Consider the following 18,490-nt stretch of genomic DNA (forward strand, 5'->3'; position numbering starts at 1 on the left):
TGTCACCCAGGCTGGAGTGCAGTGGCGGGATCTCAGCTCACTGCAACCTCCGCCTCCTGGGTTTACGCCATTCTGCTGTCTCAGCCTCCCAGCAGCTGGGACTACAGATGCCCACCGCCACTCCCGGCTAATTTTTAAATATTTTTAGTAGAGACGGGGTTTCACCGTGTTAGCCAGGATGGTCTGGATCTCCTGACCTCATGATCCACCCGCCTCAGCCTCCCAAAGTGCTGGGATTACAGGCGTGAGTCACAGCGCCTGGCCGGCTCTCCTCATTCTTAAGCGAAAAAAAATAGTTTCCTTCCAACTTTCTTTTTTTTTTACCATTGTTAGCATGTTAACTTTCTTTCTCTGGCAGATGTTCTCCCAGTCCTAAAAACTATTTCCACGCATCTCCAAAGTCAGCACAGTTAAAATGCGTTTGTGACTTTTCTTAAGAGTGAGAAAAGCGGCTGGGCGCAGTGGCTCACACCTGTAATCCCAGCACTTTGGGAGGCCGAGGCGGGTGGGTCACGAGGTCAGGAGATGGAGACCATCCTGGCTAACACGGTGAAACCCCGTTTCCACTAAAAATACAAAAAAAAAAAAAAAAATTTAGCCAGGCGTGGTGGCAGGCGCCTGTAGTCCCAGCTACTCGGGAGGCTGAGGCAGAAGAATGGCAAATGGCATGAACCCAGGAGGCGGAGCTTACAGCGAGCCGAGATCGCGCCACTGCACTCCAGCCTTGGTGACAGAGCGAGACACCGTCTCAAAAAAAAAAAAAAAAAGAGTGAGAAAAGCATTCCCAGAGGGTTTCCAGTATTTGCATACCTTGGATGTTATGTTGATTATAACACAAATCACAACTGCAGCATAAAGGGAGGTTGGTAAAGGACATATACAGTTGTAAGGCTCTCCTTTACTTGAAGTAAAATATTAACACTAAATATAATGCAAAATTAGGTATGTCTATAATAATCCACTAGAGCAATGAATAAAAATTGTAGAAGATATATAGTGAAAAATGCAATAGATTAATTAAAATGAAATACTAAAAAATATGTAAATAATCAAAAGAAACCAGGAATAGAAAAAAAGACAAATTGTACAAAAAAACCCAAAATAGTTATGTATGTCCAAACTCACCAAATTCTATAAAATAATTTTGTGCAGCTTTTTAATATCCTATTTAAACCTCAATGAAACTGAAAAGATAAAATAAAATGGTGGACCTACATTCAACCATATCATTGATTACCTTTAATCTAAGTGGTCGAAATGTACTTTATTAAAAGAGGATGTCATATTGAACTTTTAAAAAAAGACCAAAATATATTCTGTTTATGAAAATAAGAGCTTGGAATATAATAATAAGGCAGATTATAAAAATAGAATTAAAAAGTGTGTCATGCAAACATGAAAAAAATATGCTGAAATGGGTATATTAATGTCTACAAAATAGACTTCAACAGAAAAAGAATATTAGCAGGTACAGGGAAGGTTATTGCTTGATAAAAGGGTTCATTCATCAGGAAGACTCAATAATATTAAATATATCTATACCTAGCAACAGACCTTTAAAATACATGAAGAAATACTGATTGATAATATAAAAGGAGAAGCAGACAAATCCATAACTTCAGTTAGAGACTTCAACACTCATTTTTTAGGAACTGAAAGAACAAGGAGACAGAAAATCAGTACAGCTGTGAAAGACATGAAAAACCTACCAACCAACATAATTGTCATTTATAGAATACTCCACCCATCATCAATAGAATATAGATTGTTTTCAAGCATACATGGAACATTTCCCAAGATGAGACAGTCTTCTGAGTCAGAAGAAAAGCTTTATTAAACTTAAAAAATTGAAATTATATTTCCTGGCCAAAAAAAAATTTAAAAATTTTAAGAAAATTAAAATTGTAAGAAAAAATTGTACTTGTTAAAATCAAAATATTTTTATAATAAATAATACATTTCTAAATAATCCCTAGATCAAAGAATGTCTCAAAGGAAACTTAAAGCTATTTGAAATGAATAAAAATTAAAATACATTAAAAATTGAGGAACATATATAAAGCAGTGCATAAAAGAAATGTACAGCATAAATGCCTATGTTAGAAGAAAGAAATCAAATCAATCATCTAAGTTTTCACCTTAAAAACTAGAACTAGGTCACATGCATGCATATGTTCATTGAAGGAGTATTTACAATAGCAAAGACTTGGAATCAACCTAAATGCCCATCAATGATACACTGGTTAAAGAAAATGTGGTACATATACACCATGAACTACTATGCAGCCATATAACAGAATAGGAACATGTCCTTTGCTGGGGCATGGATGGAGGTAGAGGCCATTATCCTTAGAAAACTAACACAGGAACAGAAAATCAAATACCTCATGCTCTCTTTTATAAGTGGGAGCTAAATGATGGAAACACACAGACTCACAGAGTGGAACAACACACTGGGGCTTTTCAGAGGGTGAAAGGTGGGAAGAGGGAGAGGATCAGGAAAAATAACTAATGAGTAGTAGGCTTTATACTGGGTGACGAAATAATCTGTACAACAAGCCCCCATGACACAAGTTTATCTATGTAACAAACTTGCAATTGTACCCCTGAACTTAAAAGATTTAAAAAAAGAAACTAGAAAAAAGAACAAACAAAAACACAATTCATGCAGAAGGAAAAAAATAATATAAGAGCAGAAATTGATGAAATTGAAAACAGAAAAGCATAGAGAAGTCTATGCAATCAAAATCTGCTTGATGGAAAATATCAATAAAAGTGATAGATCTCTAGTCAAAATTAGGAGAGAAAAAAGAAATGACCCAAATTAGCATCCTCAGGAACAAAAGCGAGAATGTCACTCACTACAGACATCATAGAAATTAAATTGATGTAAGAGAATACTATAATTCACTCTGAACTTGAGCTAAAAGATTACAACACACGTGTTTTCTTTTTGAATGGTCACAGGATGTCACTGTCTTTATAAATTGTTCTACTTGATAGGAACTTTATCAGGTTTAACGTAAATGTTTCCTAAGAATGATGTATTCGGATGGGAGTTTGGGATTTTCTGTTTCTTCTCTGGTATGTATGTGTGCTCACATTTATTATTTATTTAGCGACTACACTGTGTTCCAAGTGTTCTTTATAATAATGCACACTTAGAGACAAAAACACAAAGGACATTTTCTGAATATACATTCAACAAATTAAATAAACTGGACCAGTTTATTGACAGATGCAAATTACAAACACTATTTCAAAAATATATAGATAACTGGAATTATCTATTAACAAATTGGACTCATAACTTACAACCATTCCAAAAAATAAAACTCAGTCTTCGATGATTTTATTAGTAAATTTTACCAATTATTTAAAAGTAACACCAAAACTCATAATGTCTTCCAGAAAATCGAAGCCATAAAAATATTTCCCAACCTATTTTATGAGGCAACTATTATCCTGAGAGCAAAACTAGACAAAGACAGAAAGAAAAATAAAATGAAAATAGTAGAGTCCAATTATCCCTTATGAACACAAAAAATTTCAACAAAATATTAGCCAAATAAATCCAGCAATATATAAAAATAGTGGCACATCATGATCACTGTCCCAGGATTACAAAGGTGCTTCGATATTCAAAAATAAATTAAAGTATTAAAACCATCCTACTAATAGCTCAAAAAAGAAAAGGACATATTATTATCTCAATAGAGATAAGTAAAATTCCGTATACATTCACTATTTTAAAAATCCCTGAAAATTAGGCATAGAAGGAAGCTTTCTCAATCTAGTAAAGAAATCTATCAAAAAACATATATCTATCATCATACTTATTGGTGAAAGACTAAATATTTTTCACCTAAGACTAGGAATAAGGCCAGATGTCTGTTCTGTATACTCCTATTCAGTGAGATATTAGTGCCCTAGAAAATGTGATAAGGTAAGAAGAAAAATAAAAGCATCATGCAGGTTGAAAGGAAGGAATAAATTTGTTCCTTTTCACAGACAAAATGATTCTCTATGTAGAAAATACCAAAAAATCTACAAAAAAAGTCCTGAGATTAGTTAATAAGCAAGGTTATAGATTATACCATCAACATACAAAATTAATCATATTTCTATATGGCAGCAAGAAAATTGAAATGTAAACAATATCTTTCACAATAACTCCAAAAAAAATTAACAATATATGCAAGACCTCTAAGCTCAAAACCACAAAACACTAATGAAAGAAATCAGGAGAAATCTAAGTAAGTGAGGAGAAATACTGTGTTTACAGATTGGAAAACTCACTATTGTTAACATGTGAATTCTCCCTAAATTGATCTGTAAGTTTTACACCATCCCAAACAAAATCACAGCAGATATTTTGTGGACACAATCAAGTACATTTTTAAATTTATATAGAGAAATAAATGTATTAGAAAAACAGAACAATTTTCAAACAGAAAAACAAAGTTGGAGGACTCTACCTATTTTAAGACTCACAGCTGACTACAGTTATCAAGAGCTTGTGGCATTAGTGGAAAGATAGATAAGGAAGCAGAAGAAAGAAAACAGAAAATGCAGATTTTGACCCATGCAAATATTATCAATCCATTTTTGACCAAGCTGTGTAAATAATTTGATAAGGAAAGGATATTTTTTTCAACAACTGGTGCTGAAGCTATTGCACATTAATATGAAAAGAAAGAAACCGCCTTGCCTTATATGTCATCCAGTGCAAAAACTTTACTTCAAAATATATAATAGGCCAGTCACGGTGGCTCACACCTGTAATCCCAGCACTTTGGGAGGCCGAGGTGGGCAGATCACGAGGTCAGGAGATTGAGACCATCCTGGCTAACACATGAAACCCCGTCTGTACTAAAAATACAAAAAAATTAGCCAGACATGGTGGTGGGCACCTGTAGTCCCAGCCACTCGGGAGGCAGAGGCAGAAGAATGACGTGAACCCGGCAGGCAGAGCTTGCGGTGAGCCGAGATCACACCACTGCACTCCAGCCTGGGAAACAGAGCAAGACTCTGTCTCAAAAAAAAGAAAAAATATATATATATAATAAACTTAAAATAGCTATAAAATTCTTACAGAAAACAAAAGTAAAATTTTGTAACCTTGAATTAGGCAAATGGTTTCTAGATATTGAGAGGTGACAATGTGCTAGCAGCCCTCGCTCGCCCTTGGCACCTCCTCAGGCCATGGCATCCACTCTGGCCAAACTTGAGCCCTTCAGCCTGCTGCTGCACTGTGGGACTCCCTCTCTGGGCTGGCCGAGGCTGGAGCCAGCTCCCTCTGCTTGTGGGGAGGTGTGGAGGGAGAGCCGCCGGTGGGAACCAAGGCTGCATGTAGCCCTCGTGGGCCAGAGTGAGTTCTGGGTGGGTGGGGGCTCAGCGGGCCCCCCACTCAGAGCCGCCGGCTGGCGCTACCAGCCCCAGGAAGTGAGGGACTTAGCACCCGGGCCAGCAGCTGTGGAGGGTGTGCTGGGTACCCCAGCACTGCCGGCCTGCCCATGCCGCACTCGAATTCTCACCAGGCCTCAGATGCCTCTCTGCAGGGCAAGGCTCAGGACCTGCAGACCGCCATGCCTGACCACCCCCCCGCCCCGTGGGCTCCCACGAGGCCTGAGCCTTCCCGACGCGTGCCGCCCCTTGCTCCATGGTGCACCGTCGCATCGACCACCCAAGGGCTGAGAAGTGTGGGTGTGTGGCCGGGGACTAGCAGGCAGCTCCACCCGTGACCCCAGCGCAGGATCTACTAGGCAAAGCCAGCTGGGCTCCTGTGTCAGGTGGGGACTTGGAGAACTTTTATGTCTAGCTCAAGGTTTGTAAATGCACCAATCAGCACCCTGTGTCTAGCTCAAGGTTTGTAAATGCACCAATCAGTGCCCTTTGTCTAGCTCAAGGTTTGTAAATGCACCAGTCAGTGCTCTGTGTCTAGCTAATCTAGTAGGGACTTGGAGAACTTTTGTGTCTAAATAAAGGATTGTAAATGCACCAATCAGCACTCTGTGTTTAGCTCAAGGTTTGTAAACATACCAGTCAGCACCCTGTCAAAACGGACCAATCAGCTCTCTGTAAAATGGACCAATCAGCAGGACGTGAGTGGGGTCAGATAAGGAATAAAAGCAGGCTGCCCAAGCCAGCAGCGTCAACCCGCTCGGGTCATCTTCCACGCTGTGGAAGCTTTGTTCTTTTGCTCTTTGCAATAAATCTTTCTGATGCTAACTCTTTGGGTCCGCGCTGCCTTTAAGAGCTATAACACTCACTGCGAAGGTCTGCAGCTTCACTCCTGAAGCCAGCAAGACCAGGAACCCACCAGAAGGAATGAACAACTCCAGACGCGCCACTTTTAAGAGCTGTAACTCACTGTGAAGGTCTGCAGCTTCACTCCTGAAGTCAGCGAGACCACGAACCCACCAGAAGGAGAAAACTCCGGACACATCTGAACATCTGAAGGAGCAAACTCCAGACACACCATCTTTAAGAACTGTAACACTCACCGCAAGTGTCCGCGGCTTCAGTCTTGAAGAATGAAGACCAAGAACCCACCAATTCTGGACACAATATGACACCAAAAGTGTGATCCATAAAACAAATTTCGTAATTCGACTAAATCAGTATTGAACAAAACTAGCCACAGACTAGGACGAAAATATCCTAACTAAATATCCGACAAAGGATTTGTGTCTAAAACACATAATTGGTTCTTTAAACTCAACAATTGAAAAAAATCCAGATTTTCTTCCAGTAGTTTAATAGTTTCAGATCTTAGACTTAGCATTCCAAGACATTGGTCTAGGCAAAGATTTTTTGTGTAAGACCTCAAAAGCACAGGCAACAAAAGCAAATATTGACAAATGGGATTATATCAATTTGGCTTCTGTGCAGCAAAGGAAAAAAAATCAATAAAGATACAACTAACAGAATGGGTGAAAACATTTGCAACCTATCCATCTGATAAGGGATTAATAACCAGAATATATAATGAGTTCAAACAGCTCAATAGCAAAAAAAAAAAAAAAAAAAAATTGATTAGGCATTTCTCAAGGAAAGACATACAAATGACCAAAATGTGTATTTTAAAAATACTGAACGTCACTAAGCATCAGAAAAATGCAAATCAAAACTATAATGAGGCATTATCTAATTCGAGTTACAATGGTTTTTATCATAAAGAGAATAATGGATGATAACAAGGATGTGAAGAAAAGGGAACCTTTGTACACTGCTGGTAGGAACATAAATTAGTTCAGACACTATGGAAAATAGTATGCAGGGTCCTCAGAAAATAAACAGAACTACCATATGATCTAGAAATTTCACTTACTGGGTAAACATCAAAATAAAAAAATTAATATATCAAAGAGATATCTGCACTTCCACATTTATTGCAGCACTGTTCACAATAGCCAAAATATGGAGTCAACCTAGGTGCCCATCAGTGGATGAATGGATAAAGAAAATGTGTTATATATAAGCAATGGAGTACTATGCAGCCATAAAAGAATGAAATCCTGTCATTTGCAGCAACATGGATAGAACTAGAGATCGTTACATTAAGTGAAACAGGCCAAGCACGGAAAGAACAGTATCACGTGTTCTCACTCTTAGATGGGAGCTAAAAAGTAGATCTCATGAAGATAGAACATTGGTGGTTACTAGAGGTTGGGAAGGGAAGGGACAAGGCAGAGATGAGGAAAGTTTCATTAATGATTACAAATATACAGTTAGAAGAAATAAGATGTTGTGTTTGATAGAGCAGCAGGGTTACTATAGTGAACAATAATCTATTGTATTTTTCCAATAGCTAGAAGATAATAATTCTAATGTTCCTAGCATTAAGAAAAGATGATTTAAGGTAATGAATATCTCAATTAATCTGGTATGATCTTTACACATTATATGACATGTATCCCCAAATAAGTACATCTATTGTGTATCAATAAATTTTTCAAAATCCATTTAAAAAAATAAAATGAGTGAAAGACCTGAACAGACTCTCTTTATAAAGAAGATATACAAACGGCAAATAAGTACAAGAAGCCCAACAACGTAATTAGTAGAGAAATGCAAATTTTAAAACGTAATGAGGTACCACTACACTCCGTGAGAATGGCTAATGTTTAAAAAAAATAAAAACGAAACAAAAATAAACACCCAAGGCTATAAAAATTACAATGACGTGCTGCTGAGGATACATTTTGCTGGTGGGAATGCAAAATGATACAGCCACACTTGAATATAGTTTTTCTATATTTTAATAAATTTAACATATATCCATATGATCTAGTAATACCATTTTTAGGTATTTATCCTAGAAAAGTATTTATCTTTGGACAATTTTGTGCCCAGGGGACATTCAGCAAAATCTTAAGACATTTTTGCTCGTCACAACTGAAGGTGCTTCTGTCATCTGGTTGATAAAGGACAAGCATGCTTTGAAACATCCTACTATGCCCAGGACAGCCCCCACAATAGTTATCCAACATAAAGTATCAATAGTGCTAAGGTTGAAAAACCTTATCCTAGATAGATGAAAAGGTTTGTTCACCAGAAAAAAAAAACCTTACACAAAAAATGACTGCATTATTTGTAATTGTCCCAGAAAGGAAACAATTCAAATACTCTTCAATTGGTGAAAGGATAAACAAACTGTTGTACATCCATATAATAGGAAAGCACCTCACAATAAAAAGGAATGAACTATTGATACATGAAATGACATGAATAACTCTCAGATACATTATGCAAAATGAAAGATGCCAGTCTCAAAGATTACATAATGTATGATGCCATTTATGTGACTTCCTCTTAAAGCAGCAGTCCTCAACCTTTTTGGCACCAGGAACTGGTTTTCCATGGGACAGGGCAAGGGGATTGGGGGATTATTTTGGGATGAAACTGTTTCACCTCAGATCATCAGGCATTAGAGTCTCATAAGGGGCATGCAACCTAGATCCCTCACATGCACAGTTCACAATAGGTTCACACTCCTATGAGAAGCTAATGCCATGGCTGATGGGGACAGGAGGAGGAGCTCAGTCAGTAATGCTCAGTCACCCGCTGCTCACCTCCTGCTGTGGCCCAGTTCCTAACTGGCCAGGGGCCAGTGTTGATCCACCGCATGGGGATTGGGGACCCTGGTCTTAAAGAACACACTATAGAAGCAGAAAAAAAAAAATCAGTAGTTGCCAGGGGTACGAATAGGGAAACTGATTGACTACAAAGAGGGAGCATGAGGGAATTTAGGGGGTAACAGAATTGTCCTTATCCTGTTTTTTTATGGTGGTTACACAAATCTATGAATATGTTAAGCCCCACAGAACTGCACAAGAAGAAAACGAAATTTATGTAATTTTTGAGAAAATGATTTTAGAAGCACAAATTTTTAAAATTGACAACAAAGTGGAAATTTTATATTAATTTTTAAATGGTTACAACTCTTAATGAGATCTTGTGTTTTTGTTGTTGTTGTTTGTTTGTTTTGTGAGACAGAGTCTTGCTCTGTCACCCAGGCTGGAGTGCAGTGAAGCTATCTCAGCTCACTGCAACCTCTGCCTCCCAGGTTCAAGTGATTCTCCTGCCTCAGCCTCCTGAGTAGCTGGGATTACAGGTACCCACCACCATGCCCAGCTAATTTTTGTATTTTTAGTAGAGATGGGGTTTCACATGTTGGTCAGGTTGGTCTTGAACTCCTGACCTTGTGATCCACCCGCCTCGGCCTCCCAAAGTGCTAGGATTGCAGGCATGAGCCACCACGCCCGACCGAGATCTTGTGTTTTTTAAGAAACTCTAGAGCAGTGATAACTGGATTCAGAATCCAGCTCTGCCACTTATTAGCCCTGTAACATTGGACAATTAATGTCACTGAACATTACTGTATTCATCTACAGAGTAGGGGTAATAACAATTTCCACCTCATAGGTTTATTATAAGGACTGAGTTAAGATATAATAACATAGTTAAAATACTGCCTGATGGATACACTATGAAAGTTAGCTAATTTTCATTATAAATGACAATAGTTATATGTATTTTTTTAAATTGTTGTTTAAACTGGAAGAATTTAAGGGACATATATAATAAATTAATTTTATTTTAATCCCCTTTTAAATGCTTGCTCATATTTTAATAAAGAAAATACTAGTTGAATATTATTAAATATATTATTCCTTATATCTTTTTGTATGTTTATTTTTATGTTGATAGACTTTTCATGAGATCCATTAATGTAACGCTGACTTAAAATCTGCATCTCTCGGCCAGGTACGGTGGCTCACGCCTGTAATCCCAGCACTTTGGGAGCCCAAGGCAGGCGGATCACCAGGTCAGGAAATCAAGACCATCGTGGCTAACACGGTGAAACCCCGTTTCTACTAAAAATACAAAAAAAATATTAGCCGGGCGTGGTGGCAGGTGCTGTAGTCCCAGCTACTTGGGAGGCTGAGGCAGAAGAATTGCTTGAACCCGGGAAGTGGAGGTTGCAGTGAGCTGAGATCACACCACTGCACTCCAGCCTGGGTGACAGAGTGAGGCTCTGTCTCAAAAAATAAAAATTAAAAATAAAAATAAATAATAAATCTGCATCTTTCACTTACTATAACATGAAGGTTTTCTCACTTTCAATGAGTTTGTCTCAAAAATATACTTTGAAATGGCCTGCTGTTTTGTTTGTTTGTGGAGGTTTTTTGGTTTGTTTGTTTGTTTTCTGAGATGGAGTCTTGCTCTGTCACCCAGGCTGGAGTGCAGTGACACGATCTCGGCTCACTGCAACCTCTACCTCCTGGGTTCAAGGGATTCTCCTGCCTCAGTCTCCCAAGTAACTGGAACCACAGGGGTGCACCGCCACGCCCAGCTAATTTTTGTATTTTTAGTAGAGACAGGGTCTCACCATGTTGGTCAGGATGGTCTCGATGTCTTGACCTCATGATCTGCCCGCCTATGCCTCCCAAAGTGCTGGGATTAGAGGCGTGAGCCACTGCGCCCGGCTGAAGCGACCTCTTTTTTACATAGATGTCATATAATTTATTTAACTGATAAAACATTTAGGTAATTTTCAGTTCTGAAAAACCATTACAGCTTTATAGAATTCATTTTATCACTAGGATGGGACTTTTGGCTATTTCTTCTTCAAGACTTTATCAACATTTATTTTAAAAAACAAGCCCGATCATTTTGCAGTTGCTAGATAGTGAATATCTTAGCAAGAATCCCCAGGAACTCAAAGTAAATCTGCCTTGAAAAATATTATGAGAAAACACTAATTTTGAGAAAACAAATTTATGTTTTCAAGAAGTATGAATAAGTATGTATGTATGTATTCCGAATAAACAAAGCAGTGTGTCCCAGTTCTATCCTCTGGGAAGAATGAATTAGTAACTTTATCTTAGTTAAGGATCTCGTGTTGCACGCTCTGTTCATTCATCTTTGGTTCCAAGGTTCCAGCCTCAGCAGCCATGGAAGATGAGTCACCTGCTCTGAAAATGGACTCCTCTTTCCTGGAGATAGCATCACTTTCATTATTTGCAGAGTCGCAGGTCAGGCTACTCTGTGAATCCTTAGAACATATAAACATATATCAACACAATTTGAGCTTCATCTCATTGGTTCAGAATATGAATTTTCAAGGTGTTTCCAAATTGTGTCATCTAAGAACAAAAGCAAAACACCCTCTCCTACAATATATATTTTCTCCAGTAGACTACAAGCTTTTCAAAACTGGGAACCTTATCTTACTAATTTCCTATCTCCCAATATATGTGTAATGCTCAAATGTTTATGAAATAAATGCCTACTAGGGGTGTTTTTAGAGAAAAATATATGTGCATGTGCGAAATTCTTAAAGGAGGATAGAATAAAAATCTTATAAACATAAAACTTCCCATTGTTGTATCAAAATAGGATGGTATAACTAAATAATGAAAGAGTCCAAATAAGCCGCAGAGTCGTCCCTCCATTTTTCTCACTTGTAATTGAAATGTAATGTCACTGTTGCTCTATGTTACTTAAAATGAAATACACATCAACACTTCCACAACAAGTACTAAACAGCGAGGAAAATATATTAACTTGAGGGAATTAGGTTATTCATCACCCACATTAAATAAAACACCTACTTTAACAGTCACAGAATTTCTCTTATTTGTTCTTACGCAGTTTTTAAATTTATAAGAATTTTATAAATTTTTGTAAATTTTAAGAATTATGTAGATCCTACTATCTGACAATTATCATTTCTCCTCAAGGTGATGGTCTCAGCTGCTAATTTTATTTAAATAGCTACAAAGAAAGTTAGGAGGAAGCTAGATGGATAATAATTCTTTTGTTAAACACTAATTATTTTTCATAGAATTTATGTAGCTTTCCAGAATTCTTGGTGGGGCATAATGATAACTTTTAGTTAATCTGGAAATCAAAAATAAATATCTTGTCTTTTTGTATTTGCTATGTGATCATATATTAGGGAAGATCATGAAAACGAGCAGGAACATGTTGGGAAGCAAAATACCATAAATTTACAACTGGGCTTAAGTTAGCTAAGAGATTGATGACCCACTTGTTAATGTGAGAGAAATACACACAGGGTATATTGAGTTACTTTACTGTGGGTAGTTTGATGTGCTATATTATGCTGGTACTACCCTACTTGACCTCTGTTCAGTGATGCATTAAAAATGAGAAGTATTGTACTTCCTTAGAAAACAGACTCAATGCATTTCAACCCCATGCTGTTTGTTACCCAAAGCAAGCATGGTTAAATTATATGCATCTCTTCGTTTTAAAGGAAGGGAAAAAGGGGAGGAGGAGACACATTTCTCATGGATTAGCATCCTCTAATCTATTTTGGCAGCTAAACTAATGCAAATTCAGCAGGTCACTTTTTCAGGGTTGAAAATAAAAATACATTATGTCTTGTTTTTAATGTTGATCTGAAAAAGACCTGAAAAAAAAATTTTTTAAGTCCTAGAAAACCAAGTGGTCTCTTTAAATATAAATGTCTTGCATTATATGTACACACAAATAATGTTTACTGGGAAATTACCTTTTGTAATCTTCCTGAAGTTTCTCCTTCTTTTATATTTACACCCTCCAACATACACATACACATACACAGGGACTTAGCTATATGTGTTCTTTTCTATACTTGATCTTAGCCAAAGGGCATATAAGTGATTGTGTTTGTTTCTAGACTAAATTCTTAATGGTTCAGAGTATTCAAGTTCACTCTGGTACACATCTTGTCTTCATGCTCCATAGTATTACACAGTCTTGTATTTAAACAGTGGATTTTAAATAAACGGTGAAAACACAGTGATGGTAAAAGTGAAGAAGCATGAATAACTACATTCCATGTGACTGGTTAGAGCTTTTACTTATATTTACAATGTTATAAGTGTAATAGACTAAACATGAAAGGGTCCTTTTTTTGAGGGGGGAGGAATTATATACTTAATGACAGAGTAAATATTTGAATAATATCTTTAAAGTTGGGATTATTTTCTCTTTTAAATTGTTGTTCAATTTTAAATTGAAGAGTGATTTAAATAATGATTATTAGTGACTGTTGCAAGATCATTACTGTACATAGCTTTGTTATAGAAATATAAAGAATGTTAAAAAGAAATCTGCTCAGGGCATTAGATATACTAGGTATGCCAATGTTTAAATCAAAAGGAAAGAAGTTGAGGTGAGAAATGTAGAAGTGAAATGCTACCTAACAGATTTTATCATGTCAGAACATTGCCATTTCATTAGCATTTCTTTTCAAATTGTTGCTTCCTTATACTCTTCTTTTCAAGATTAAAACATCTCATTTGGACTAAAATTATTATTCATGAGTTCAGATTAAAATATCATTCATTTTTCTCAGATACACTTGTTTCTAACTTGGAATATGATGAATTCCTCCTGGTTTGAGTTATTAACATTGAATCTTGTCTTCAAACTGACACTTAGACTAGATTATAAAGGACACGCATTCAGATTTCATATGAACCATGCCTCTCGGAAGCCAATAGAATGTAAAGGTTTGTTTATATAAGGCATCCAATTTGCTCTATATTTTAAATGTGGATAGCACTGTGTAGTTTCATACATGAACCCCTAAAGCTGGAAGTTCTATTTGACTTTTTGACTTTTCTTTGAAATTTGAGAAGAGTCATTAGGAAACTGAAACTCAATTATTCATTATGGGAAAATCCAATAATTGAAAAACAGTTAGTTAAAAATATTAACTCAATAAATGTGAATGTTAATTGGAATTTATCTAATGTATTGTTAACTAAAATGACAGGTCCTGTGGAATCCTGTGATTTTCCAAGTGATCTCTCATAAGTTAGATGTACGGCTATGATTACAAGATGTGGCAGGGAATAGAAAAGAAAAGAAAACAGAAATTGATAGAAGGATAAGAAAATAAATTGGAATTATGATAGATGCTCTACTGAGAAATAAAGAATTAGGATTTGTTTATAAATAAAAAGCAAACTTGAAATAGAACAATGAACACAGTATTAAATTGTTAAACTGGGATTTTCAAGTTGTTAAACTGGGATTTTAAATATTAGATGTTCAAGATTCCCATCATATTACTGATGGTAAACAAAGAATATTAACATTTATATAAAGCTCTAACCTTTTATGGTAATCAGGATTTAAAACAAACAAACAAATACTGTTGTGTGGGAATTGTAATAATGATCCTTATTTCCCTGATGTTGACTAACGTGTTAACTATTATGTTCTATTCTGGGGTTTAGTTCAATGAACTACACATCTCTTTACATTAAATGTGGGCTTTTTGCTTCCTTCCTTTCCTTTTTTTTTTTTTTCTTGGCGTTCACTGTCTCGTCTGTGGTCAGCTTTCTTCATATTTTCTACTTCTTCTTTCAGTGATTCGTGTTGGCTACCTAAGCATTCGTTTCTATCCTACACTTCAAGGGTGATAGGGAATATTTGGTTTTTCAGGAACAAATGAGTAACGTTTGCATGAAAATGTAACTAATAGTAAAATAGCTCTCTGTTTGCTTTCATGGCAGCTATTCAATAGTGGTTATTCATTAACAAGTTCTCCCCTAGTGTAAAGTACTTAGAGAGAACTGGTTCAGAATGTAGCCTTTGTTTCCAAGTCTTCCTTTTATCTTGGTTTGTACCCTATGTCCTCATGCCTGAAGCAGTCACTCTGTTCTTCTATGTCAAACTGTTACAATTACCTTCACATTCTACTGGAAAAGTCATCACTCACGAACTCCCACTCAGTGTCTCTGTGTCACTGGGAATGAAGCCTAGTGGATATAATTTCCCACCAATTCAGCATTGAAGTCAGAAATATAATGAATGGTTAACAAGTCCCAGACTGGAAGCCACTTCTGTTGAAGGATGCCAGCCCATGGGCTGAATGTATGTGCAGTAATTTTGTGAACATATAGAGCCCTGAAGATTTAAGCAAACAGGCAAAACAAAACAAAGTGCATCATAAAAATGTGCTGGAAGAGAGGTGTAGTAACCTGTTGTGACAAATCTATTGATTTAACTACAAAACAACATTATTTACTAAAGACTAAAAAATATTTGGGTGACATTAAACCACACTTTGAGGTTACTAATAGGATTATATAAGCATAATGAGTAAACAAGGCACTTTGAACTTTTGTTTTTAAAAATTATATCTTTTTTTTTTAATTAGCAAAATTACCTAAAGGCAATACAATGATACTTGGAAAGAATAAAAATTCAAATAAAAAAGTTACCCATACCTTATCTTATGGCTTGAATTGTGTCCCTCAAAATCCATCTGTTAAAATCCCAACTCCTAGTACCTGAAAAGGTGACCTTATTTGAAAAATAGATTAATTACAGATATAATAAGTTAAGGTAAGATGAGGTTATTAGGATGGGCTCTTTAGGTCCTTGTAGTAAAGGGAAATTGGGACACAGAGGCATGTACCCAAAGAGAATTCCATGTGACGAGACTGTAAACCAAACAGCATATGAGACAGCTCTCAATCAATTTAGAAGTTTATTTTGCCAAGGTTCAGGATGCGTAGTAAGAAGACATGTCTGTGCCTTTCTCCAAAGCTGATTTTTAGGGCTGAAATATTTAAAGGAGAAAGAGTGGATACTGAGGAAAGACAAAAACATTTTTTAAAGGTATGTGTAGATAAGGAGCAAATGGTTGCATTCTTTTGAGTCTTTGATCAGCCATTCACATGTGAAAGTCGGGGCCGGGGAGGGTGGTAGAGGAATAGTCACTTATGCATTCTTCCAGCTCAGTGAATCTGTATTTTTACATAAGATAAAATAAACATAGGGCAGAAGAAGCAATCAGATATGTATTTGTCTCAGGGGAGCAGAGGGATGACTTTGAGTTCTGTCCTTTCTCCCATACCTTTGAAGATAAGCTATCAATTCACATTGTCAGGGTGAAATTCAACAGAACTGTTTTAGGGTAAGGATCGCGGGGCCCACAAGGAATTTCTTAGTGGGCAAATTGTGAAGGAGGTATGTGGCTTTTTATTTTTTTCACAGCTATCTTATTTAGGAACAAAATGGGAGGTAGGTTTGTGTGAGGCAGTTTCCAGCTTGACTTTTCCCTTTGGCTTAGTGATTTTGGGGTCCTGAGATTTATTTTCCTTTCACAAGACACAGGAAGAAGATGGCCATCTAAAAGTCAAAAGAAGAAGCCTGGAACAGATTTTTCCCTCACAGTTCTCAGAAGGAGCCAGTGGTGCCGACACCTTGATCTAGTCTCCAGAGCTATACCACAACCAATTCCACTTATTTAAACCACCCAGGTTGTGGTACTTCGCTACAGCAGCACCTAGAAAATTAATGCACCTTCACTACCCAGAGGTAACCTCAGTAAACACTTATTACACATTTAAAAATCTGTGGCCTATTTCTGTTTACTTATTTATATATTTTATTTTAATTTTTTTCACGTAACACTAAATTTTGAACAAATTTTTTAGTCTATGGCAGTGACGTCTTGTGCCCTACCCTGAAGTCCATTTTTCCTTCCTCCCAGTAACAATGCTCTAATTTTGGTGCTCAATCAAAAGATAACATTTGCAGCCTCCCTTGGGCCATGTGCTTATTTATCTAAATTCTGGACAAAATGATGTTAGCAGAAATGTTGTACTGGACTGTAAAGAACTGCAAAGTTTCTAAAATTTTGCACTACTTGAAAGCAAAAAAGAAATCCTTCCACAGAAAGGTGGTTTTCTTGTCCCAGTTTTCTGAGTGCCAATTCCCACAGGGCCAGAAGAGGATGAGACACTTACAGAGCCTAAAACTTTTATAATGGTCAGTAAACCTGCACACCCTTTGTGTAGGACAGAAATGCTGTTTCTACCTTGCAAGGCTGCTTCCTATAAAAAATTCTTAGAAAGACCACCAGCCAACATTTTGAGGATGCATTCATATTTTCAGAATGACAGTAGGAAGAGCGGAAACTGAGCTCCATACTAGTCCTGGCCTATGCACCCCCCAGACTTCTTTTATGACTGAGGAAATTAAACTTCTTTAGTTAAATCACTTCTTTTGGGAATTTCCTGTGGTACTGTCCAATCCTAGGTCTAATTGACATGCAGTCAATAAAATTTACACTTAAAACTTCATTTTTCAGCCGGGCACAGTGGCTCACACGTACAATCCCAGCACCAAGGCAGGTGCATCACCTGAGGTCAGGAATTTGAGACCAGACTGGCCAACATCGTGAAACCCTGTCTCTATTAAAATACAAAATTATTTTACTCTATTAAAAATACAATAAAATTAGCTGGGCGTGGTGGCAGGTGCCTGTAATCCCAGCTACTCATAAGGCTGAGGCCGGAGAATCATTTGAACTCAGGAGGCAGAGGTTGCAGTGAGCCTAGGTCGCGCCATTGCACTCCAGCCTGGGCAACGAGTGAAACTCCATCTCAAAAAACAAAATAAAATAAAATAAAATAACTTCGTTTTTAATAATGACAAAGAAGTAAATCATATAATCATACCATCATTTCCTTAGTTAACCCCATTATTGTACTCCTCTTGTTTTGTTCTCATTTTCTTCTATTCCAATCCAAAGTTTGATGTGTGCACTTTGTTATCTGTGAATATCTTTGTTCATTGAAATTATTTCCTCAAGATTGGCTTTTCTTTTTTATTGTGGGTTTTTGTCTAGCATATTTTCATTTAGCATATTTTCATTTCATATAAATATATACATATGTAGACAAAACAATAAAATCTTAAAGTTAAAAAATAAAAATTAATCACCATTTATATGTCTGCCTCCTCTTCTCTCTCTGTCTGCATGTATATAAAACATCAATCCAAAATTTCAGTCTTAAGGGGTAAGTATATTTGAACTTTTCCATTCACAATTCTTCAGATAAACAGTATAGTTCTAAATGACAGGCTTTTCTTATGATATTATGATTTATTAAATTTAACCTGTATTAGATAAGACTCTTCAATGAATTTAAAGTGACAATTTGCT

The sequence above is a fragment of the Hylobates moloch genome, unplaced genomic scaffold (assembly GCF_009828535.3).
Source record: "Hylobates moloch isolate HMO894 unplaced genomic scaffold, HMol_V3 SCAFFOLD_1, whole genome shotgun sequence".
Lineage (NCBI taxonomy): Eukaryota > Metazoa > Chordata > Mammalia > Primates > Hylobatidae > Hylobates > Hylobates moloch.